The 24,845-nt window shown below is 37.9% G+C and overlaps 1 protein-coding gene, 1 non-coding gene and 1 pseudogene across 2 annotated transcripts in view; 2 read left to right on the top strand and 1 right to left on the bottom strand.

The window, feature by feature from the left end:
* Cenpvl3 (centromere protein V like 3) overlaps positions 1–24,845 on the bottom strand; it is a 105,935-nt gene that overhangs the window by 66,996 nt on the left and 14,094 nt on the right. The window lies entirely within an intron of this gene.
* LOC141420035 (U6 spliceosomal RNA) lies at positions 2,886–2,990 on the top strand. The gene has a single exon (XR_012444743.1). It is a non-coding gene; the product is annotated as a U6 spliceosomal RNA (small nuclear RNA).
* LOC141419569 (proline-rich nuclear receptor coactivator 1 pseudogene) lies at positions 22,029–24,124 on the top strand (annotated as a pseudogene).

Below are 24,845 nucleotides of genomic sequence, written 5' to 3'. Positions count from 1 at the left end.
CACAGCCTTCTCAAGTCCATCCTTATCATTAACTATTTTGAATGAAAATAGATTAAACTCTCCAATCAAAAGATATAGATAGATTGGCTGAAATTTAAAAAACCCAAACAATATCTATCTACATGCTGTTTACAAAATATTTTGGATGAAAACATGTAGGCTGAAAGTGAAAGCATGGAGAAAGGTATTGTATGCAAATATTAACCAACAGAGAGCAGGGTGAGAATATTTCTATCAGATAAGATAGACATATTAAATTTCATAAAAATCATTATGAGAAAACTATATCTTATAATAAGAAAGGGGTCAATTTACAAGAACGATATAATATATATTTATACAAATAATATATGTACAATATTATGTATAATTATATACATAATATTATATATATAATTTCAGAGTTCCTAAATATATGTGCAGCAAACTGACTGAACTGAAGGAAGAAATAATAGCACAGTAATAAAAGGAAACAATACTATACTTTTAATAATGTTTACAAAATCAGAGAAAAGATCAATTTAAGTAAACAGAGGATGTAAACAACACTATGAACCTGTTAGACCTAACAGACACATGTGCAATACTCTATCCCAAAATGTCAGAATAATGCTCTTCTCACATTCTCCACAAGAGTACATATTATTAGGTCACAAAACAAGGTTCTAAAAATGCAAGAATATCAAGCAGGGCACCAGTGGCTCACACCTGCAATCCTAGCTATTCAGGAAGCAGAGATCAGGAGGATCTCAGTTCAAGGTCAGCCAGAGCAAATAGTTCACAAGATCCTATCTCAAAAAACCCATCACAAAAAAGGGCTGGTGGAATGGCTCAAGGTGTAGGCCCTGAGTTCAAACCTCAGTACCGCACATACACACACAAAAATAGCAAATATATTTTTCTGCCCATAGTGGAATGAAACTAGAATACAATTACAAAATGAAAACTAGACAATTTACAAATCTGTGGAAATTAAAAAACAAAATCTCAATAAAGTGATTGGTCAAAGAAGAAATGACAAGGGAAATTAGAAACTACCTTGAGACTAATGAAAATGAAAACCCAATATACAAATCTTGTGGAATGTAGTGAAAGCAGCAGAGAGGGCAGTTTATAGCAGCAAATGACAGAAAAGTAGATCAACAGTCTAGCTCTGCACTAAAAGTTGCTACAGGAACAAGTTAAACCCAAATTTTCCAAAAAGAAGTGAAACATTAAGAGTAGAGCACAAATGAAACCTAGAGTATAGAAAAACAATAGAAAAAAAACCACTAAAGTTGAGGGTTTTTTTCTTAAATCAACGAAAGTGACAGCTACATTAAGAAAAAAAGACTCAAATAACTAAAATCAGAAATAAAAGAGGAGATATTACAATTAATGCTACAAAAACAATAAAAAGAATTTAAGAGACTACTATGAACAATTATACTCAAATTAGAAAATCTAGAGGGAATGTATAAATTCCTGGAAGTCTACAGCCTACCAAGATCAAATCATGAAGAAATAAAATATCTGAACAGACCTATAACTAACAAAGAGATTGAATCAGTATTCAAAAACCTCCCAACAAAACATAGCCCAGAACCCAATGCCTTCACAGAAAATTCTTCCAAAACACTTGAAGAATTAACCCCCATCCTTCTTAAAGAAAATTGCCAACTCATTTTATGAGGTCAGTATTACTGCTTATTTAACACCTTTTTAGAGTTTGTCAAAGATATTCCAAGAAAAGAAAACTATAGGCCTTGGATGGCCTCGAACTCTTCATCCTCCTGCCTCCACCGCCAGAGTGCTGGAATTATAGGCATGCACCACCATGTCTGGCGTGTTATGTATTTTTAAAACAATTAAAATTAAATAAAATGGAAATAAACTAGAGAAGGTTCACAGATACAACGATGTCACATTCATTTCAGTTCTTACATACTTTCTTCTTAATGGCAAAAGATGGAATAAGAATGAAAAAAATGATGCAATTAGTTCTCCATAGAGAATTATATTCCACAGGGACAAGTCATTTGTTACATAAGTTGAAGTGGGGAAAATATTGTGACTTGTTAGTACATTTTATGAAGTTTCCATTTCCTTATCAAACTAGATGAATATATCTGCATTAGTCGGCCTTATATTACAATAACAACTCAGAAAATCAACGTACAAAGACACAAGGTTTATTTTTGGCTCATGATTTTGGAGGTTGTGGTCCAAAATCAATTTGCTTTTGAACCTGTGGTGAGGCAGTACTTCATGGTAAGAAGCACCTGGTAAGGCCACGCTCACCTCATGGCCAGGACACAAAGGAGGGAGGAAGAGAAAGGGGTTGGGAACCTGATATCCCCTTCATGGCCATGCCTCCAGAGGCCTAAGATCTCCCCCTGGGTCCCACCTCTTGGCTTCCATTACCTCCTAATAGTGCCAGGCTGGGCACTAAGCCTTTAACACATGGACCTTTCCTAACTACGGGGGGCGGGGGGGCGGGGGCTGAGAGGCTGAGAGGGTAGATCGGTTGTACAGCATTTGCCTAGCATACACAAGGCTCAGGGTTCAAAACTCAGCACTGCCAAAAAAAGATCAAATATAACATCAGGCTTGGATCATCTTGATGTGAACATATTTGGCTCCTCTGACTCTTTTGCCTCTAATTTTCTTCTCTTGTTTTCAAGGGGGGAGGCAACTTTAAATTCAGTTTATCTTATTGCAGAGTACATATCCATGTAAGCTATTTCATTATTTTCTAAAAAGATAGTAAATGCATTAATGAAAAAGTCCTGATGTACAGGACTATCTATCAGATACACACACACAGGAGGAGGGAAGGAGGGAGGGGGAGGGAGGGGGGAGAGAGAGAGAGAGAGAGAGAGAGATTAAATATAAAACAGTAATGAGTGCTCGCTTCGGCAGCACATATACTAAAATTAGAACGATACAGAGAGATTAGCATAGCCCCGTGCAAGGATGACACGCAAATTCGTGAAGCGTTCCATATTTTTTATCTCAACTAGCAAAAGCGCTTTGCCTTTCTTATTATTGCTTATGTCTTCTCTTCAACAAAAATGGAGAAAAGGGCAGAACAGGACGTGCCTGGAAGTGAGGGGGGGGGTAGGGAGGAGAAATGGCCGAAACAATGTATGCACATGTGAATAAATGAATAAAGAATTAAAAAAAGAAGTAAGGAGTGGAGAAAGAAATGCTATGCTACTATGCTGTATTGTACAGATGTAATCTTTACCAAAGAAACACAACAATTTCTCTTGCCTCTAAGGAAGGTGACATACAGATCCTCGAAATGTCCTGCCTGATAAGAGCGGCTTTGTATACTGGGCTGGTGGCTCAAGTGGTAGAGTGCCTACCTACCTAGCAAGCGTGATGCCTTGAGTTCAAACCCAGCGCCTCCAAAAGAGAGAGAGAGAGAGAGAGAGAGAGAGAGAGAGAGAGAGAGAGAGGCTTTGTATACCTGAGAGCATTTAGCTATGCCAGACAATAATGTGATTTATCATGAGACGTTTTGTGCCACATGGTAGGCACTCTACAAGGACAGGGAGGAGTCTAAAAGTTACCCATGCAGGCAGCGAATTGCATCGAAATGACTGAGCCCCATTAAAATCTCCGGGTAAAAAATGACATTCATTAAAGAGATTGAAAAATTTACTGTTAAATTTATATGGAAACACAAGAGGCCACGAATAGCCAAGGCAATACTCAGTCAAAAGAACAATGCAGGAGGTATCACAATACCTGACTTCAAACTATATTACAAAGCAATAACAATAAAAACAGCATGGTACTGGCACAAAAACAGACATGAAGACCAGTGGAACAGAAAAGAGGACCCAGATATGAAGCCACACAACTATAACCAACTTGTCTTTGACAAAGGAGCTAAAAATATACAATGGAGGAATAGCAACCTCTTCAACAAAAACTGCTGGGAAAACTGGTTAGCAGTCTGCAAAAAACTGAAACTAGATCCATGTATATCACCCTATACCAAGATTAACTCAAAATGGATCAAGGATCTTAATATCAGACCCCAAACTCTAAAGTTGATACAGGAAAGAGTAGGAAATACTCTGGAGTTAGTAGGTATAGGTAAGAACTTTCTCAATGAAACCCCAGCAGCACAGCAACTAAGAGATAGCAGAGATAAATGGGACCTCATAAAACTAAAAAGCTTCTGTTCATCAAAAGAAATGGTCTCTAAACTGAAGAGAACACCCACAGAGTGGGAGAAAATATTTGCCAACTATACATCAGACAAAGGACTGATAACCAGAATATATAGGGAACTTAAAAAACTAAATTCTCCCAAAACTAATGAACCAATAAAGAAATGGGCAAGTGAACTAAACAGAACTTTCTCAAAAGAAGAAATTCAAATGGCCAAAAAACACATGAAAAAATGCTCACCATCTCTTGCAATAATGGAAATGCAAATTAAAACCACGCTAAGATTCCACCTCACCCCTGTTAGAATAGCCATCATCAGCAACACCACCAACAACAGGTGTTGGCGAGGATGCGGGGAAAAAGGAACCCTCTTACACTGTTGGTGGGAATGTAGACTAGTACAACCACTCTGGAAAAAAATTTGGAGGCTACTTAAAAAGCTAGACATTGATGTACCATTTGATCCAGCAATACCACTCTTGGGGATATACCCAAAAGACTGTGACACAGGTTACTCCAGAGGCACCTGCACATCCATGTTTATTGCGGCACTATTCACAATAGCCAAGTTATGGAAACAGCCAAGATGCCCCACCACTGACGAATGGATTAAGAAAATGTGGTATCTATACACAATGGAATTTTATGCAGCCATGAAGAAGAATGAAATGTTATCATTCGCTGGTAAATGGATGGAATTGGAGAACATCATTCTGAGTGAGGTTAGCCTGGCCCAAAAGACCAAAAATCATATGTTCTCCTTCATATGTGGACATTAGATCAAGGGCAAACACAACAAGGGGATTGGACTATGAGCACATGATAAAAGCGAGAGCACACAAGGGAGGGGTGAGGATAGGTAAGACACCTAAAAAATTAGCTAGCATTTGTTGCCCTTAACGCAGAGAAACTAAAGCAGATACCTTAAAAGCAACTGAGGCCAATAGGAAAAGGGGAACAGGAACTAGAGAAAAGGTGAGATCAAAAAGAATTAACCTAGAAGGTAACACCCACGCACAGGAAATCAATGAGAGTCAATGCCCTGTATAGCTATCCTTATCTCAACCAGCAAAACCCCTTGTTCCTTCCTATTATTGCTTATACTCTCTCTACAACAAAATTAGAGATAAGTGCAAAATAGTTTCTGCTGGGTATTGAGGGGGTGGGGGGGAGAGGGAGGGGGCGGAGTGGGTGGTAAGGGAGGGGGTGGGGGCAGCGGGGAGAAATGACCCAAGCCTTGTATGCACATATGAATAATAAAAGAAAAAAAAATCTCTGGGCACAAAGCTTGTGAGAGCTTTCTTAGCTGGCCATACTTTGTGGAATTTGTTGTGCATCGTTGTTGGGAAAAGTAGTGCTCTCCCCGAGTTCACTGAGGAAGACAATTAGAAATTCCATTGTTGAAACTGTCTTGGCCTCCACACTATGTGTTTCTTCCTTCAGACAATTTTCATGATTTTAATCTAAAGCCATTCACTATAATAAATCATAACTAAGTTTGGTTATAGCTCTGATCATAAATTGACTCCCTGAGTTCTGTATGTTCTTCTAGTGAATTACTGAAATTCAAGTAGAGACTATAGTACCTAACTTTCACATTTGTATCAGCAGTGGGACTCTCTAGAACAATCCTAACTCACTGAAATATTTGTTTTGGGACCAGGAAGGACAATGTAGCGGAAGTTAATAAAACTACCAATTCCTGGGTGAACACGAAGTTATCTGTGGTCTGCAAATGAAGCTGCATTGTGACCACTTACTGGCAGCAAAAACTATAGATGAAATTTAGAAATTATGGGTAAGACCTGAGAGGTTATGTCTGACTGCATAAGAACATGCAGTGTGATATGCAAGCTCAATATAAAATCTGCTGGGTTTTCTTTTTCTTTTCTGTGGTGCTGGGGTTTGAGCTCAGGGCCTTACTTGAACCATGCGCGCTCCAGCCATTTTTATGTAAGATGATTTTTCATTTATGGTCTTGCATATTTGCCTGGGCTGGCGTGGACTGCAATCCACCTATCCATAGCCTCCTACTTAGCTGTGACCACAGGTGTGCCAACACAGTTGATGTTTCTTGAAATAGGGTTTTGCATACTTTTTGCATAGGCTGGCCTCAAACCATGATCCTCCCAATATCCACCTCCAAAGATCTGAGATAACAGGCATGTATCATCACACTCAGCTAAAATTCCCTGTTTTGTTATTTGTAATACCCAAAATAATCACTAGGTTAATACTATAATTAACATTTAAACAATAATGTTGGGGAAGATTCTGATATATGGTCAAGCTTGGATTCTATCTATACTGAGGTACATCAACTAGTCACAGGGTTGCCTCCAAAGGAAAAAGCTATACAGAAACAAAACAGCTAAGAAAATTGAGTGATTTACAAAAATGGGGATAAAGTGGAGGAAGATGGAAGGAAGGAAGGAAGCCAGGCACAGTGGTGTGTGCCTATTGTGCTAGCTACTCTAGAGGCTGAGGCAGGAGGATCCTGAGTTTGAGATCAGACTGGGCTATACTGACAGACCCTTTTGCAAAAAGACCAAAAAGTTTGGTCCATCATCTAGGAGCTTCATGAAAAAGTAGAATCTCAGGCCCTGCTCCATTTTTTCTTGAATCAAAATCTGCATTTGAACAAAACTCCCCTTGAAATTTTCATATACAAGAGAAGCCAAGATGGCAGATGGCTAATAGCCTCCAGATCAGTGAGTCACCACAAACCTGAAAGATAACCTTAGGTTCATGACAGCAAGTATATTTGGTCTGGTTAGTTTGCTAAATAAGATGTTGCCCATATATAGACTGACCATATCTACAATGATCAATCTCTAAATAAAACCTTTTAAAGTATAAATTCATACCACCACCACTTGAGCTTTGTTGGTGGGTGTTACTTTTTTTCCCCTTTTTTCCTGGACTGGAGTAGCACCCAAAGTGCTAAAACTCTACACATAGGGCCTTGCATGACCCTGGTGAGTAGCACACTGTGGAGAAAGGAAACAATCTCCATCTTCAGGATCCCTTTGATACCAGGGAGCGATGCCCACAAACCATTCAGTGAGCTAGCAGCTTTCAGTCCTGAGGGCTACAGCACCGCGCAGCTCAGCTTGCAGGCACCTGGCTACACTTCTCCAAGAGAAAGCTTTTAGCCTAAAGAGCCCAGGAAATCTCCCTCTCTGCTGGTGGAGGAGGGGCACCAGGGCTCCCATCTCAGCCTGATCTTGTCTATATAAAAGTAGACAGTATAGGTGCAGGCTAGCCAAGTCTGATCCCAGCCTGTGGGAAATAATAACTCATTTGACCACCTCTGAAAAACCTAGTATAGTACCAAGCTGAATCTGTCTCCCCCACCCCCAGAAAAGAACTTTTGGCCAAACACCCAGAGCTAAAGCTCCCAGGCTTGCCTCATAAGAGGGGAGCAGGCAGCTTCTCCCTAATCAACTCCCCCTTCCCCCATTCATCTCCATCAGGCCTCCTAGGGTAAGCAAGCTGAAGCTGACAGACCCCCTCACAAAAGGAGTCTTTGGCTAAACAACCTGAGATGAGCCCCCCCAAACTTACCCAACAGGGAGGGGGTACCACTGCTTGTCACTTAGCTCGTCATATATCTACACTAAGGAGTGGAAGGGGCTGAGAGAAACCTCTATCTAAAGGAACATGGACTTGCACAGCTAGGGAAGCCACCCTGAGGGGACACATAAGAACTGCAGACAAAAACCTGAAGACCAGAAACTGGAAGAGGGCAGTGATTTCTTGAATATAACACCAAAAACACAGGTTGAAAAAGAAGGCAAACTGGACTTCATCAAAATTAAATTTTTTTTGCCTCAAGGGACACTATCAGCAGAAAAGTTGAACCACAGGAGAGAATATTTTCAAATCATATATCTAGTAAGAGATTCATATCCAGAATATATTTTTAAAATTCTATAACTTAAAAATAATTAAAAAATCCAAACTGGACTAACAACTTAAGAAATAAATTTCTCAAAATATTATACTGTATCTTTGCTCCATGAAATAAAAGCAAGCATATTTGAAATAAATTTAAAAAAACCCAGAAGTTCTCTACAAGAGTAACATACTATTTTTAAAAATGGAAGGCTTAGAAACTAAATATATCTTAATACATATAAAGCATTCACTGGATGAAACCAGTGACAAAAAGAAAGTGATAAGGAATCAGTGAACTTGAAAGAAAGATAAATGGGAATGATTAAAATTGAAAAGCAGGACTAGAGTGGGGCTTAAGTGGTAGAGCACTTAGCAAGCACAAAGCCCTGAGTTCTAAACACCAGTACTACCAAAAAAAGCACATCAAATTGAAAGGCAAATAACAGAAATAGATATATGTGTGTGTATATATATATATATATATATAGACAGACAGACAGAGCCTCAGTATTCTGTGAGGCAATATTAAAAACCTAGTTTTTTTTAAAGACACTCACCATATTACCCAGGCTTGCCTGGAACACGTGATTCTCCTGCCTCAGCACCCCACCCCACCTCTTCCCTGCCTGCCATTTTAAAATTCTAACATTTATGTCTTTCGAGATACTGAAAAAAGCCTGGTGTAGTAATACATGCCTATAATCCCATCAATTGGAGAGTGGAAGCAGGAAGATCATGAGTTTGAGGCCAGTCTAAGCTTCATAGCAAGACCCTGTCTCAAAAATCAAAGCAAAGGAAAACAAAATTGAAGGATTTCCTGTAGCATTCTTTATTATAGTAAAAATTAAAACCTAAAACTACTGCCTAATAATTAAAAATTTCTACGTGGTGACCTGCAGGGTCACATTTGCATTTGCTTTGCATTAATTCAGTGTTTGTACACTTCTCTGTATGCTATTGCATGAGAGAAATAAAAACCCAGGGGAACTACATTAAATTGGTAACACTGCTAATATCTGGTAGGGGAAAGAAGGACTTTTAAAAAACTTTGTAAATGATCTAATCACCTCAACTAATAGCAAAAGACTGTCAGGGAAATAAATTAAGGTGCAACTATTACATGGCTTACAATAAACCCACTTGAAATATAAAAACACAAATAACTTGGGTGAGTTTAGAAAAAAAAATCCCTCAAAAGAAAGTTAGAGTGGCTCTATTATTAATCCAACAAAGTGTATTTCAAAGTAACAATAATGAGGGTCACAAGCCAGATGTGGTGGTGTATGCCTGTAATCCCAGGTACTGTGTGGAAGTGGAAGCAGGAGGATTGTGAGTACAAAGCCATTCTGGGCAAAAATTAGGAAGACCCTATCTCAAAAACAAAATGCAAACCAAAGGGCTGAGGGCTTGCTGAAGTGGTATGGTACTTCCTTACGTTGAGGCTCTGGGTTCAATCCTCAGTACCTCAAAAAAAAAAAAAGAGTATCACTTGGTCACTTCACAATAGCAGAGGGTCAATTCTAAAGATGTACACATTTAACTTCAGAAATATGAAAAAATTAAGCAAAAGTAATAAAACTGAAAGAAGAAACAGCTGGGTGCCAGTGACTCACCCCTGTTATGCTAACTACTCAGGAGGCAGAGATCAGGAGGATCATGGTTCAAAGTCAGCCTAGGCAAATAGTTCTAGAGACCCTGTCTCAAAAAACCCTTCACACAAAGGGCTGGTGGAGTGACTCAAGTGGTAGAGCACCTGCCTAGCAAGTGTGAGGCCCTGAGTTCAAATCCCAGCACCGCCAAAAAAAGGGGGAGGAGAAACAGAAAAGCTCATAAACACAACCTAAGGTTTTAATGCCACTTTTTGAAATAATTTATAAGACAAGGAAACATAACACCAGTAAGAACATCCAATACATGAACAACACTATCAAGACATTTATATCAAACCTCAGCACCATCAAAAAGACATCTATAGAATATTCCATCCTGCAATAGAAGAATATATTTTCTTTTCAGTTTACCAAGCTAGACCATATCCTGGACCACAAATCAAGTCTCAATAACTTTCAAATGCATATCATGCAAAGTATGTAATCTGATCACAGTGAAATTAAACTGGAAATCAACACTAGACAGTTACAAGGAAAAATCTCTACATATGTGGAAACTAAATAATGCAGTTCTAAGAAATCCTTGAGTCTAACAGGAAATCAAAAGAAGCTCAGTGCGGCCATGCACACCTGTAATTCCAGCACTTGCGAGGCTGAGACAGAAGGATGGTGAGGTTGAGCCCAGCCTGAGCTACACAGTGAGTTCTGGGTTAGTATTAGACAACATACTGAAACCCTGTCTCATGACAAAAATCAAAAGAAAACTGAGAAGAGGTTTTCACCTCCATGAAGACAAAACATTTTCTTTCAAAATTTCCCTAAGTAAAGCCATACTAAGGGAAAGCCTGATAGTAATAAAACTTAATCTGAAAAAGAGCAAAACTGAAATCGATGGCCTTAGTTTCTACCACAGGATACAAAAGAACAAAAGAGCAAATGCAATATAAATCAAGCAGGTTAAAGGTAAAGATCAGAACAAACTCACTGAAATAGAACACAATGGAATAGTAGAAATAAAAATTTTACAGTACAATTTTTCATAGTTAAATAATAAAAAAATCAGTGACACTAGAAAATGTTTCTTTGAGACGATTAAAAAAGATGATAAATCACTTGTCAGAATAATTAGGTAAAAGAAAGAAAATGTAAATTATTAATGCCAGTAATGAGAGAGGAAACTTAACCACATATACTACAGATTTTAAGATGATTTTAAGGGCAGAAGAACAACTTACTGCCAGGGAATTGGTCAATTTATAAGAAATGCACAAATACACTGCAAGCCTTAAAGTATCAAAGTTCACTCAAGAAAAAACAAATAAGGCTGGCGGAGTGGCTCAAGTGGTAGAGCACCTGCCTAGCAAGCATGAGGCCAAGCATGAGACCCTGAATTCAAATCCCAGTGCCACAAAAAAAGAAGAAACAAACAGGAGGTGGAGTGCCCAATAACAGATAAACAGATGAAGAAAATATGATACATACACACACACACCATGCAGTATTACTAAGTCATAAAGAAAAAAAAAATTGTGTCATTTGCAAGAAAAGGATGGAACTGGAGAGCACCATGTTGAGTAAGATAAGACAAGCTCAAAAAAGACAAATATTGCATATTCTCAATCATTTGTGGAACCTACACCTAAAATGATGATGATAATGATGGGACATGAAATTAAAAGGGGGATTATGAGGGGGGAATCAAAAGGAGGGAAGAAGGGAAAGGAAAAGATACTGAGGGATAAAGAAGATTGATAGACATTTTATGTATGTATATAAAATGCATTTCATATATATGTACCAAAAAAATGAAACTCACCAAGCATGGTTTGAAAAAGTGGGGGAGGAATGAGGAGATATATGTGAATATAAAGGAGGGGTGAACTTGTTCACAATACTCTGTACACATCTATGGAATTATCATAATGAAATACCTTTATATTATTAATGTATGCTACTTCAAAAAATAAAAAGAAAAAACTTTCAAAGAAACAAAAAAGTCTGGGTTTCATCCCCAGCACCCCCCCCCCAAAAAAAAAGAAAAAGAAAAACAAAAAAGTAAAAAATCTAAGCATCCCTGCATTGCTTTTCTTTTTAAAAAATGATTTTGTAAATTGGAGAACAGGCAGAACAGGTTCTGCCTGGAAGAAAGGGTGTGGGGGAGAGGAAGGAGGCAAGGGGCAGGGGGGAAAAATAGCCCAAATAATGTATGCATATATGAATAAATGAATAAAGGAAAAAATGATTTTGTAGCTGGACGCTAGTGGCTCACGCCTGTAATCCTAGCTAAGGCAACCTGGAGAAAGAGTTACTGAGACCTTATCTCAAAAACACCCAACACAAAGCAGGGCTGGTGTAGTGGCTCAAGTGGTAGAGTGTCTGCCTAGCAAGCATCAGGCCCTGACTTTAAACATCAGTATCACCAAAATACTAAAAAGAGAATCATTAGATGTCAATGTTACAGATAAAGGAACAATTCAATTTCCAGGACTCAGTACTGTCCTCAAAATAGTGCTTTATGTATGGCAGAAATCATTCCCGATTGTCATCAGGTATTCCCTTCATCTAAACTTAGCATTTTCTGCTACACCAATGGCTCGCTCCTGAAATCCTAGCTACTTGGAAGGCTAAGATTGGGAGGAGTTCATGAGACCCCATCTCCAAAATAACCAAAGTAAAATGGACTGGAGGTGTGGCCCAAGCCCTGAGTTCAAACCCCAGTACTGCCAAGAAAAATGATTTTGTAGCTAAAAATGTTCTCATAAGAAAAACTCCAGGACCAGATGATTTTTAGTGTTGCATTTTGCCATACTTTTACAGGAGAAATAATACCAATTCTAAACAAATTCTTCTAGAAGATTCTTATAAGAGGTAATGCTTCCCACACATTACATGATGTTAGCATTCTCATAGAAAAATAAGACATTAAAAGAAAAATTGTAGATATACATCCATCCTGAATACAGATACAAATTTTTAATTAAAAAAACAGGTACTTTGTTGGTATATTATAATGGTATAATTTTATGGAGTATAATGATATTTTGGCACATGCATACTTTGTGTAATGATCAAGTCAGGATATGTAGGTTAGCTACCATTGCAAACATTTATCAATTCTTTGTGATGAGAACATTCAAAAATCCTCTCTTCTACTTAGTTTTATTTATATAATATCGTTAACTTTAACCACCCTTCTGTGTAATAGTACACCACAACTTATTCTACCTATTTAGCCATATCTTAGAACCCATTATTACTCTCTCCCCAGTCCTCTCCCCCTACCTTCCCTTGCCACTGGTAGCCACTATTTCTGCTCTGCATTTCTATGAGTTGTACTTTTATAGATTCTATTTAAGAGTGAAATCATGGAGTATTTGTCTTTCTATGTCTGGATTATTTCACTAATATTATGAATTCCAGGTCCATCCATGTAGCTGCAAATGAATACAATTCATTCTTTTTATTGCTGAATTGTATTCCATTGTATGTGCATGTATATATACATATGTATTTGTATATATCATATTTGCATTATCCATTCATCTGTTGGTGGAAATGGGTTAATTCCACATTTTGGCTATTGTGAATAGTGCTGCAATAAACATGGGAGTGTAGATGTCTTATTAACAAATCAGAAAAAGTAATACTTAAAACAGGATTTCAGCTAGGGACAGGTGGCTCCCGCCTATAATCCTAGCTACTCAGACAGGAAGCAGCGATCAGGAGGATCATGGGTTCAAAGCCAGCCCCAGACAAATAGTTTGCAAAACCCTATATCAAAGATACCCCAACACAAAAAAGGGCTGGCAGAGTACCCCAAGTGGTAGAGTGCCTGTTTGGCAAGTGTGAGGTCCTAAGTTCAAATCCCAGTGCTACCAAAAAGAAACAAAACACATGATTACACAATGTAGAGTGTTAACCATTACATGGCAAGGATTCACAATAAATTGTGCTACGAAAACTGGATAGCCATGTGCAGAAAAATGAAAATGGACAGTTTCTCACTCTTTATGGATGAATAGACTCAAAAGACTGAAGACTTAAATGTAAGACCTGAAGTTGTAAAGCTAGTAAAAATTCTTAGGAGGAAACTCCATGGCATTGGGATAGGCAAAGTTCTTGGACATGACCCGAAAGCACAGGAAATAAGAACCAAATTAGACAAATTGGATTGCCTCAAGCTAAAAAACTTCTGCACAACAAAAGGAAACAGAAGAGTGAAGAGACAGCCCACAGACTGGGGGAAAATATTTCCAAATCATATTATTAGATAAGGGGTTACTATTCACAATATACAAGGAACTCAAACTACTCAATAACAAAACAAACAACTTTATTTTTAAAAATTCACAAAGGACCTGGATGGATATTTCTTGAAAGAAGGCATACCAATGGCTAATAAATATATGAAGAAATGCATAACATCTGTGATGATCAGGGAAATGCAAATAAAACTACAATGACATATCACTTCCCACCTGTTAGATTGGTTTTATCAAAAAGATGAAAGAGGACTGGGGGAGTGGTTCAAGTGGTAGAGGGGCCCTGAGTTCAATCCCTAGTACCACCAAAAATAAAGACATTATAAAAAAAGAAAAAAAGAGAGCCAATTGCCACTGGCTAATGCAGCGAACCAGAGGATTGTGGCTCAAAGCCAGGCTGGGTAAAAAGTATGTGAGACCCTGACTCAACAGAAAAAGCCAGGTGTGGTGGCATATACAACTGTCATCCCAGCTACGCTACGGCAGGAAGTGTAAATAGTAGGATCATGGTTCAGGCTAGCCTGGAAATAAATGTGAGATCCCATTACAAAAATAACTAGAACAAAAAGGGCTAGTAGTGTAGCTCAAGTGTTAGAGCACCTGCCTTACAAGTGAAGTCCTGAGTTAAAACCTCAGTGTAGCTGAAAGACACAGAGAGATAGAGAGACAGAGAAGATAGAGAATATGATAAAAGATAGATGTGGGAAAAAGGGAACTCCTGAATACTCTTGGTAAGAATGTATATTCATATAGCCAATATGAAAAATAATATGGAAGTTCCTAAAATATTCAAAAATAGAATTACCATATAATCCTATAAACTCTCTTCTGGGTGTATACCCAAAGGAACTGAAATCAGTATGTTGAAAAGATGTCTGCCCTCCTGTTCACTGTAGCATTATTCACACTAGCCAAAAGTTGTGTGTGTGTGTGTGTGTGTGTGTATATATATATATATATATAATATGTATATTTTATAAAATGAAATATTATTTGGACATTTAAAAGCAGAAAATTCTGCCATTTTCATCAATATGGATGGACCTGGAGAACAATAAGACAGACACAGAGGACCAAATACTGCATGATCTCAGTTACGTGTGGAATCTAAAAGTGTAACTCATAGAGAGAGATGGCGGGATGGCAGTTACCTGAGGTTTGGTGGGTAAGGACAGGAAAAGGGGAGATGTTGATCAAATGGTGCAAAGTTCTAGCTAAACAGGAGGAACAGGGTCTGGTGTTCTATCACACAGCATGGTGACTATGGTTAACAATAATTCAAAATAAATATAAGAATGAACTTTAAGTGTTCTTTCCACATAGAAACTATAGGTAATTGAAGTGAAAGATATATTAATTAGCTTGATTTGATCATCCCAGAAAATATACAGGTATAAAAGTCTCACATGGTGCCACACAAATATATACAATTATGCTTTGTTAATTTAAGACAAAACTTTAAGTCAAGCAAGATTAAACAAAATAGCTTAGTTTAGTATATCCCAGGTAGCCAATCTATTTTAACATTTGAAAATGAATATAATCCACTAAATTAATAGATCAAAATATAAATAAAATATATTCAATGAAATACAGAGAGACAAAAATTGAACATTTACCCCCCCCCCAAAAAAAAACCTCTCTGAAAAGCTAGGAGCAGAGAGAACCTCCTCAAACTCATAAAAGTCCTCTACAGAAAGCAACCAGGTAATCTCATAGGCTGTAGTACAAGCCTGAATGGTTTACCCTTAAGTAAGTTATGTCACCCTGACCACTTCTGTTCAGGTTGTAGCACTAAGGTTCTGTACTAAGCTAGGAAAAAGGAATGAAAGGTAGTCAGATCAGAAAGGAAGAATTAAAACTCTATACACTTGTGCATGGAAGCAATGCTAGGAATCTCTCTGTATAGCTATCCTTATCTCAACTAGCAAAAACGCTTTGTCTTTCTTATTATTGCTTATGTCTTCTCTTCAACAAAATTGTAGAAGAGGGCAGAAGAGGTTCTGCCTGGAAGCAAGGGAGGGTGGGGAGAAAAAGGAGGGGATGGGAGGCACGGGGGAGAGATGCCCCAAACAATGTATGTGAATAAATGAATAAAAACAACTGAAAACAAAAACCAAACCAAAAAAAAAGTTTAATCTGCAATGAAGCTGGACTTAGGAAATGTACTTTGCCTACAGTTAAAGATTACTTGGCTGTCACAGCATAATAAAAGAGCGAATGAAAAATCAAAAAAAAAAAAAACAACTCTATAGATGGCATTATCACCTAAAGAGAAAATGCTAATGAACTGACAAAGCGAAATTACTAGAACACATCAATGAGCATATTAGCAAGCCTGAGATATGCAATGTCAGTGGATACAAATCAACTATATTTCTATATAGTGAAGAAAATTTTAAACTGAAAAATTCAGTTTGCAGCAGAATTTTTAAAAATATGATACGCTAACAGAAAATGAAATGACAACAGGAGATATTCACACTGAAAACTGTAAACATTGCTGAAAGACAATAAAGACCTAAAATGTGGAGAAAAAAAATATAAACATATATATGGATCATTACTTTCCAAACTGATTTTAGGACTGATCATGACAAGATTTTCAATTAAAATCCTTATATTTGAGTAGAAATGTAAAGGAATTAGAATTTCCAAAATAATTTTGAAAAGATGAACAACTTTGGACAAATTATACTATGGGACTTCAAGGCTCATTGTACAGCTACAGTAATCAAGACAGGATAGCATTGGCTTAAAGCTAAAGAGAATTATACCGCACAATAGAAAGTCCAGAAACAGACTGACACATACTGACTTCCAACAAGATAGAAATGCAATTCAGTAGTGAAAGAATAGACTTTAATAAATGGTACGAAGATAACTGTGAGGCAGCCTACTTTTAAAAAATCCATTCACTCTTGTGGTCCTTTCATGGTCAGAAGTGCTATTATAAATTTCTCTGCAGTTGTAAATTTCCCCCAAAAGACAAGAGAGCCTCTTGGCTGATTCAGGCTGGAAAATGACACATGCCAGGTAAAGGAAATCTGTTCTCAAGCTAACCTTTCCTGTAAAGCTCTCTACTTAAGACCTTATGAATACTGATCACATCCCATGCATGTGAATAAACACCTGGGAACTGGCATAAGCGCATGTGCAGAATACTCTATGTTATATAACAATTCTTTATCAATCAAACTTGTCAATCACTCTAGACCCTCCTGCCAAAACCATCCAGATTTTCCCTGTCATTTGCTCTCACAATTTACAAATTGCCCATTGAACAAAGATCAGCACTCTTGAGCCATCTGGCCAGAGTCCACCAGATTCTTGCAGTGTCTCCGCCCCGCCCTCACTATTTATTGCTATTACTTTCAATAAAACTTTGTTGCTGTTTTGCAACCTGTGTGTCACTGTTCAATTCTTTGGGACACGAAAGAAACTGAGATCTGACACTACCCACCAGTAACAATTGGATACGCATATGCAAAAAAAGGAATTTCAATCCTCACCTGACACCATATTCAAAAATCAATTTAGCAAAATTAACTCAAAATGGATTTTAGCCAGGTGCCGATGGCTCACACCTGTAATCCTGGCTACTCAGGAGGCAGAGATCAGGAGGTTTGCAGTTCCAAGCCAGCCCAGGCAAATAGTTCTCCAGACCCTATCACAAAAATACCCAACATGAAACAGGGCAGGTGGAGCGGCTCAGGCAGTAGAGCGACTGCTTTGCAAGTGTGGGTCCCTGTGTTCAAACCCCAGCACTGCAAAAATGAAAACTAGTGAATTTTAGATGTAAATGTAAGATCTATTATTATAAAACATCTAGAAGAAATATAAGCAGTCTTTATGACCTTGGATTGGGCAAAGTTCGATTAGATATAATACCAAAAACTTGATCAATAGAGGAAAATTTTGACAAGAGTTCATCAGAATTAAAAATCACTCTTTCAGTAGTATTATAAAGACAATGGAAAAAAAGCCGCAAGCTAGGAGAAGATATTTGAAAATCACATATTTGATTATGCTTTGTATTTAGAAAATACATATAACCCTAAAACCCAACAATAAGAAAATAATCACCTGTGAAAATGTGCAGAGTTGCAGGCACTTCACAAATGAAAATATGTAAATGAAGAATAAGCACATGAGAAAAGAGAAATGTCACTAGTCATTACAGAAGGGGAAACTAAAATCACAATGACTTACCACTACTCACCCATCAGAACATGAAAATTGAGAAGGAGTAACCCTACCAAGCATTGACAAGGATGTAAGGAACTGGAAACCTCATATACTAGCAATGAGGATGTAAAATGATACTACCACTTTGGAAAATGTTTGGCAGATTCTTACAAAATTGAACATATACCTATTATATTCATCTTCTAGGGATTCAATCAAGAGAACCGGAAAGCACGTCTGTACAGACACATAAATATTCACAGGAGCCTGTAATATCCAAAAACTGAACAGAATCTGTTATGATTTGGATCTTAAATGTCCACCTAAAGCATATGTGTTGAAGGCTTGCCCCAGCTGCCAGTGCTGCTGACAAGTGGTGGAAACTTTAGGAGGGGGACCTAATTGGACACAGAAGTTCGGTTATTGGGGCCATGCCCTTGAATTGTCTGTTAGGATCCTGGCACCTTCCTATTTCTCTGCTTTTGCTTCCTGGCCACCATGAGGTGGGCGACCTTAGTCTACTACATGCTTCCACCACAATGTACAATCTGGCTATAGTCCCAAAAGCAATGAGGCCAAGCAAGTAAAGTTTGTCTTTTAAAATTGTGTAGCTAAACTACTTCGTAGCACAGAATCCAAATGTGCTTCACAAGTAAATGGATACATAAATCTTTTTATATGCATATAACACTGCTCATCGATTAAAAGGTATGAAATATTGATGTGCAAAACACAGACAAATCTTGAAACAATTATGCTGCATGAAAGAAGACAAAGCATAAAGTATACACACTATATGGTTCCACTTACACAAAATTTTCAAAGATGCAAACTAATCTGTAGACTGACTATAAGTAATCGATAGCGACAGAATGGGGGATGAGAGATGAGGGAGGGATTACAGTTAAGCAGAAGAAAAGTTTAAGATGATGAAAATATTGTCTTCATTATGGCAATAGTTTATGGGTATATATATAAGTAAAAATATATCAAATTGTATACTTTAAATATATAGTTTATTATAGCTCAAATTATACTTTGATAAAGTTGGGAATTTTTGTAGAAATTGGTAAGCTAAAAATTTTAGAGAATTACAAAAAGGCTAGGATAGCCAAAACAACTTTGAGAAAGAAGAAACTATCTTCAAGACTTAGTGTAAAGTAATAGCAATCAAGACAGTGTGGTACTGAACCTTTAAAATTCACTGGACTAGAGTAGAGCACAGAAATAGGCATACATGGTCAGTTGATTTTCAACAAAAATGCAAAGGAAGTTCAATGTCAAAATGTTAATATTTTCTACAAATAGTTCTGGCAATAGTGGTTATCCACATAAAAAAATGCTGAAGGATCTCCTGAATGATACTGAAAAATTAAAGTACACCATAAACCTAAGTGTAAAAGTTTAGGCTGGGTACATAGGTCAAGTGGTCCTTGCATGAACTAGACCCTGAGTTCAATCCCCAGTAATGAAAAAAAAAATAAGTGTAAAATGTGGACATTTTAGGAAAAATGGGAGAAAATCTATGTGACTTTGAATTAGAGAATTGATAGATTGCTTAGATATGACAACAAAAGCATGATTCAGAAGAGAAAAAATGGCAAACTAGACTTGAGAAAAAATGGCAAACTAGACTTTAGAAAAACTGAGACTTTCTGTTCTTCAAAACACACTAAAAAGAATTAAAAAGCCAGCAAGAGTGAGAAAAGATATTTGCAAATCACATGTCAGTCAGAATTGTACCCAGAAGGTATAAAGAACTTTCAAAATTCAAAGTGAGAAAATAAACAACCAATAAATAATTACAAAAGGTATTGACAAGCCTGCATGAGAAGCAATGTGCAACTATTAGCCTTTAGAGAAATACATATTAAAAATAACACAATGACCCAGGCATGGTGATTCACCCCTATAATCCCAGCACCCAGGAGTTAGAGGCAGGAGGTCAGAGTTTGAGGCCATTCTGTGTAAGTAGTGAGAACTAGACTCAAAGACAAAAACAAAACAAGTAAATAAAATAAAAACTACAATAAAAATATAAGCCATATATAAAAATGTCTAAAATTTAAATGCCTGGCCCTTCTCAAATATTAGCAGGCATATGGAGGAATTGGAATCACATACTGTCAGCAGGGACATAAAACTCTGTATACAGGGCTAGAGACATGGCCCAAGTGGTAGAGCACTTGCAAGCATGAGGCCCTGAGTTTGAATCCTAGTACTGCAAAAACAAAAACCTCTAAATACAGTTTGGAAAAAAATTTTTTGAGTTTCTTTAAAGATTAAATAAATATTGGACTGAGGATATAGTTCAATGGCAGAGCACTCCCTAACACACACAAGCCCCTGAGTTCAATTCCCAGCACCACAAAAAATTAAGTAAATAGATATTAACCATATGACCCAATGGTTTCACTATTAGGTATTTACTCACAAGAAAAGAAAGTTTGTCTATAAAAATATCTGGACATTAATGTTCATAGAAGCTTTTTCATCATAATAGCCAAAACTTGAAAGCAAAATATCAACCTATGTGTTTGCATAAGCAAAACTTGTGAACTATCCATATAATTGAAGGAAGGAGAGAAGGGAGACAGAGAGGGAGGAAAAGAGAGAGATGGAGGAAAAAGAAAGCTAGTAAGACAGAAAAGGAGAAAGAAGCAAAGAAAGAGAAAAAGAACAGAAAAAGGATTTTTTACTGAATGCATAAGGTTTTAAAAATACTACTTATTTAAGATGAAAATAAGACATGATTTGCAAATATCTTTTCTCACTTTCTTGGCCTTTTTTATTCTTCTCATAGTGGCTTTTGAAAAGCAGAAAGTCTCAATTTTAGTAAAGTCTAATTTACCAATTTTTATCTCATGCTACTTGCAGTCAATAATGTTAATCACAGGTATATTACATTCATTAACTAAAATGAAAATTTTAGCCAAGCAACATAGCTCATGCCTGTAATCCCAGATTCTGGGGAGGCAGAGCTAGGGAGGATGATGGTTCAAGGCCAGCCAGGGGAAAAAGTTAGCCAGACCCCATCTCAATCAATAAGCTGGTGTGGTGGCATGGGTCTGTCATCCCAGCAGAGTAAGAGGCCATAAATATAGGTGGATTACTGTTTGAGGCCAGCCCTGGGCAACATCAGGAAACTCTACTTGAAAAATAACTGAAATAAAAAAGGGCTGAGAGGGTGACTCGAGTGGTAGAACACCTGCCTACCAAGCATGAAGTCCTGAGATCAAACCCCAGTATTGCCAAAAGAAATAAATATAAATAAGTAAATAAATAAATATAAAAGATGAAAATTTTAAATCAATTAAGATACAAATAACAGCCCGAGGAAAGCTATTATTCTCAGAAGCAGTCACATAACTACTTCAAGTCCAAAATTGTTATAAGTTCCTAGAGTTTGTACTTTAGAGACTCAATCCTTTTCTTTACATTTTTATACAGTGGCCTCTGGAAATGCAAAAATGCAGCTGAACACCTTATGGAAATGCCTTCATAATCTTTCCATTTTTAAATCAATTTGTTTTTAAAGTGTTGTTGCTTGGGAAAGTCCAATAAAATGTTAAGAGTCTAATCGTTGTGGTCAGAAATATCGGGAATCTTACGCTCATTCCCTGCATGGACAGCAGGAAATGTTTCTCCCTTTTTCCTCCCACTTCTCCTTACGTTTATCCTGCCACTGAATTCCTTGCTATCGTTTTCACTACTAAATCTTCATTTTCACTACTAAATCTTGCTATCATTTTCACTACTAAAAGTAAAAGCAAGATCAGGCACATGTGCTCACAGTCCTGATCGTAAATCTAATCAGAATGAGACAGGCTCTCATTCTAAGCCATAAACGATTGGAAGTACTTAATATGATTTTGATTCTTAGAACAATCTAGAGGCTGCGCCGCCTCAGCCCGAGTCATGGTCCGCACTCTTCTGTGGCTCTCTTAGCAGCATCCGCCGTCCCGTGATCACCGGCTTCACTTCCTTCTGCTCTTCTCCTGCCGAGCCACCAGCCTCCCAGCGCTATGACTGTCTCCGTCCTGCAGCGGGAGCCGCTCGTCTTGGGCGGCCGTCTAGTGCCGCTTGGCTTTTCCGCCCGCGGTTACTTCGGGGCCCTCCCGATGGTGACCAAGGCTCCGCCACCTTTACCCCTGATCCCAGACCCCCGGGCGCTGCCGCCGACCCTCTTCCTGCCTCACTTCCTAGGGGGACACGGCCCCTGTCTGACCCCGCAGCCTCGCGCTCCTCCAGCTCTGCCCAGCGCCGAAGAAGAAGGTGCGAGCCAGCCCGGCGGGCCAACTGCCGGGTCGTTTCCACCAGTACCAGCAACACAGGCCGAACCTGGAGGGCGGCCGGAGCCAGGCGCCGGGCCCGAGCGGAGTGCAGGAGTCCCAGGCCGGGCCGCTGCCTCGGCCCCGGCTCCTGCCACCGCACCCCGAACGGAGGGTGCGAGCCCCGTCCCGGGTAGCTGCGGCCCGAGGCGCCAGGACAGCCCACATTCAGAAAGGAGGGTTTAAAATCAAAGATGGGAAAATCGGAGAAAACTGCTCTTCCCCACAGCCAACTTGTGCACGGTAACACTTGTGTGAACAGCCAAAGATAAACAGACAGAAAAGCAAATGTAACTTACCACTAACCAAGATCACCTCTGCAAAAAGGAATGAAAATAACTTTTGGCAGGATTCTGATTTGCCTGATAGAATTCAGAAACAGGAAAAAAAAGCCTTTTAAAAATACTGAGGACAGTAAAAGTACTCATTTGAAGAAATCAGCATTTCTAACTGAAGTAAGCCAAAAGGAAAATTACCCTGGGGCAAAGTTTAGTGATCCACCTTCTCCTAGTGTTCTTCCAGATCCTCCTAGTCACTGGATGGGAAGCACTGTTGAAAATTCCAACCAGAATAGGGAGTTGATGGCAGTACACTTAGAAACGCTCCTCAAAGTTCAAACTTAGATTTCAGTGTGTATGTAAAACATAGTATTTCCCAAATCCCTGGACTCTAAAAGAAAATTGGTACAGAAATGGAAATTTGCCTTGTTGCGACATACAAGTGCAAAAGATGAATTTTAAGATACAGCATGTATTATATCTTATATTTTGTAAATACTGTATACCATATATAATATGTATATTGTTCATACTTGAGAGGTACATTATAGTTTTGTTATCAAAGTATGTATTTTGCCCTGCCAACATGGTAGGTGTTTTGTATATATACAGTGGAGCAATTTTAAGTGTGTGCTAAAGCACATGAAAGACTGATATATTTGCACAAGGTACTGAGAGCATTTTTCCCCAAGAAACAGCTGTCAAATCTCAAAGTGAAGATCTAAATGTGAGCAGTTTACTAATGCACTACTGAAGTTTAAATCTGTGGCACAATCTAAGTGTGGGGTATGTCTGTTCCCCTAAATTGATTTTTGCCACCTGAACCATAATTACTGGAAAACTATTCCCATTTTTACCAAACTTAATTTCTAAGTTTTGGTATATAGTTACTATTCAAATTTAAAATGCCTCTTAATTTCAATGCCAACAAAATTGGTTGTAATCAAATTTTAAAGTAATAATAATTTGGCCTTCCCCCTTCAAAAAAAATCTAGAAGTGCACTGTTACCATGCCCAGTTGTCAAATGAGGGAACATACGATGTCAGGTTAATAAACTTGTCCAGGAACAGTGAGACCACAGGAAATCAAAATTCAAACCCAGAAATTCTGACTCCAGAGTCAACCTCTACTCTCAGTGAGATTTTTGAAAATCACAAAATTGCCCTAAGCTTCACTTTCCACATCTACAAAACACGAAATGAATGTAGGCCTTCCAACACTGGGAAGTTGTAACTTACTGCATTAAAACTCTATTTCTTGGGTTAGGGATGCAGCACAGTTGTGGAGGGCTTACCTAGCATGTGCCCTGGGTTTGATCTTCAATGTCTCTCTCACACACACACACAACTAATAAATAAATAAATAAATAAATAAATAAAATTTCTGATCTTAGCCATTAGATGTTTGTAGATTTAAGAAAAAGAACTATAACAGTAACAAAACTTTAAAATACATGTTCTTAAATTTTTCTTTTCAAAAATTTTTGTGTCTTACTGTTTTTATTCTCACTGCTGAATTTAATTCCTTTGCTATTTTAATCCATTAGAAGCTGAAACTGGAAGGGTTTTGGCTTTCAATACCAGGCAAGTATGAGGGGCCTAGTGTTATAGCACTAAACATGCTATAACAGTACTGCCCAGGTGTAATCTTAAAATTGACCCCTCAGGGATCCCTTCTGGGACAGGAACCCACAAGTATAAAAAAATTGCTGTGGTAGAATCACAATTCAATAAGAAACGAATAAGAGACAGAAAATGAGAAGATCCAAACGTGTGCTGTCTACACATATGGACTCAAGTGCTTAACATGTGGTCAGTCAGAACTGAAATGTGAAGGTATAAAACACATGACATTATTTTGAACTTAGTAGGAAAAGTGATTACACACTAAAATTGTATTTGGGGTAGGTGAAGCTAAAAATTAAAATAAATCTGTGTCCTTAAATATTCTGTTTTAGCTACTAGAAATTGTAAATTATATGTGTGACAAGCATTGTATTTCTATTAGACAGTACTCCATATTACTGAAGTTTGAGATACCTTTTAGCCATCTCAAGTGAAGTCAATTAAGCATCTGGATATACATGACTGGAGTGCAAGGGAACAGGT

The sequence above is a fragment of the Castor canadensis genome, chromosome X, assembly GCF_047511655.1.
Source record: "Castor canadensis chromosome X, mCasCan1.hap1v2, whole genome shotgun sequence".
NCBI lineage: Eukaryota > Metazoa > Chordata > Mammalia > Rodentia > Castoridae > Castor > Castor canadensis.
The sequence above is the reverse complement of the archived record's forward strand: the minus strand, read 5'-3'. Positions and strand labels throughout refer to the sequence as shown.